We start from the raw sequence: 2,369 nt of genomic DNA, 5'->3' as shown, positions 1-2,369 counted from the left end.
ATAAGTTCTCGTATTGCTTGAGTAAGCTCCTGAGTTTGTGTGGAATTTTGAACCGGTTCTTCTTGAGGTTTACCTTGATTTAGAATTTGATTAGGGAATCCTTAAGGAGTAGCAATTTGTCCATTCCTCCAACTAAAATTTGGATGATTTCTCCAACTAGGATTGTATGTATTAGAGGTGGGTCCATTGAAAGGTCTTTTGTAATTATTTATGGCATTCGATTGCTCATTTAGTACCTATTGAAAAGAAGGTATTGTTGGGCAAATTTCAGTTGTGTGAATGCTGCAAGCACAAATACCACAAACAGTTTCCTTAGCCTTATCCTTCTTTAGTTCCATGGCTTAGAATTTTTTTATGAGATTAGCCACTTTAGCATTGATATCATCATCCTCTTTTAGAAGGTATATTCCGCCCCTCTCCTTTAATTGAGTGGGCCTAGAGGTGGTGCTCGATTTTGGGGAGACATCCCATGATTGTGCGTCTTCGGCAAGTCTATCCAAATAATCCCAAACACCATCAACGTTTTTATTCATGAATTCCCCATTGCACATTATCTCAACCAATTGGCGCATGGAGGATGTCAGTCCATCATAGAAAAAGTGTGTAATGCGCCACGTTTTAAAACCGTGTTGTGGGCATGAACTGATAAGATCCTTGAACTGCTCCCGACATTGGAAGAATGTCTCATCTTCCTTTTGGGTGAAGTTCATGATTGACTTTCTGAGGGTGTTCATTTTATGGTGTGGGAAAATTCTCTTTATAACTCCCTTATCATATCGTTCCATCTACCAATATATCGAGGACGTAGTGAATACAACCACATCTTAGCTTTCTCTTTCAAAGAAAAGGGAAAGAGTTTTAGCCGGACCGTGTCATCAGACACATTAGGAAAATATGAGGTGACTATGATCTCATCAAACTCTTTTAAGTGTAGATATGGCTTTTCATATTCAAGCCCATGGAATTTTAGAAGGAGTTAGATGACCCCTGGCTTGATGTCTATATGTCCCATATTTTCTGGAAAAACCATGCATGCGGGTGTGCTCACCCCCGCCGGTTGTAGATAATCTCATAAAGTACGAGGCAGGGGTGCTTGATGCACCTCATTCTCATCCTGGACTTCCTCAACCCTAGGTTGAGATGGAATTGGAGGTTGATTGGCTGGTTGATTTACAACCATAACTTCAATTAACTCTATGGATCTCGAGTGGTGTCTAATCTTATGATGCTTCACTCAAGAGATGTCGAGTATTGTCACAGACCCACTTGGGCATGAAACACTCCCAGCCCTCAATTTCAGAATCTAAACTAAACCTAAAAAGGAAAAGAATGAAATAGAAATCTAAAAGTAGAGAGAGAGAGAGAAAGAGAATTAGGAAGAAGTTACCAAATTAGAAGGTTCTATGTTAGGATCCTATAAAAGAAAAAGGAAAGTGAATTAGTTTCTTTTAAAAAAATAATATTATGAAAGCAACCTAGTTTCTAAAAATGAAAAAGGAAAGTTTCTAAAAATAGAAATTAGAAAGTTTCTAAAAAGAGAAAAAGTTAGTTTCTAAATCAGAAACAGGAAAGTTTCTAAACCTAGAAATAAGAAGCAAGGTTAGTTTCTAAAATAATTTAAAAAACTATAATCCTAAAAATAGAAAACAGAAAAACCCTAATCTTAAACTAATTCTAAAACTAGCTAATCTCAGAAAAATGCAACCGTTAATCCCCGACAACGGCACCAAAAACTTGTTCACAACACCAAGTGTAGGGTCGCGATGCAGTAATAATCTTGGTGAGACTGAGGTCGAATCCATAGGGACTAATCTTGTGTGTCTATTCCGAAAGTAATTAGAATCAAAACTAGGAGAAGATCTAACCTAAATCAGGAAAGTAGGGAGTAATTGTGAGATGATGAATTTAGAAACATAAGAATTTAAAGGTGGGAACTAGGGTTTCCAGGGATCCACTTACAGCTATTAGGATGTCTCCTTATTTGATTCAAGGCACTCAATTGGAATTGGAGTCCTATCTTATCCAATTGGAAGATATTCAATAAGATCATATTTGAATTTTCATTGAGCTAATTCTCAATGGATGAAAGTTATGAAGATTGGAAGTGATTCCATCACTTAATCATGGCCAGGAGACTATAGTAGACAACAGGATATACCGATCCAACAACCAATATGAGAGAATTGTGAAGAATAGAAGGGATTCCATCACTCAGCCATTCCTAAGGGACGATGGAAAATAATAAGATTTTCTATTTTTACAAACTCCAAACAAAAAAAGAAGGTACTTCAAGCTATTACAGATCTATTGTAATTTAAGCACAACAAATCATTAAAAACTAAAAGTATTCCTTAAATATCAAAGTAGAA

At 36.5% G+C, this 2,369-nt stretch overlaps 1 non-coding gene across 1 annotated transcript; it reads left to right on the top strand.

Annotated features, from left to right (window-relative positions):
* Positions 1–621: 621 nt before the first annotated feature.
* LOC131252381 (small nucleolar RNA R71) lies at positions 622–728 on the top strand. Its single transcript, XR_009174404.1, has one exon. It is a non-coding gene; the product is annotated as a small nucleolar RNA R71 (small nucleolar RNA).
* The last annotated feature ends 1,641 nt before the right edge of the window (positions 729–2,369 follow it).

This window comes from Magnolia sinica, chromosome 7 (assembly GCF_029962835.1).
Source record: "Magnolia sinica isolate HGM2019 chromosome 7, MsV1, whole genome shotgun sequence".
Lineage (NCBI taxonomy): Eukaryota > Viridiplantae > Streptophyta > Magnoliopsida > Magnoliales > Magnoliaceae > Magnolia > Magnolia sinica.
Note: the sequence above shows the minus strand (reverse complement) of the source record. Positions and strands in the feature narration are given on the sequence as shown.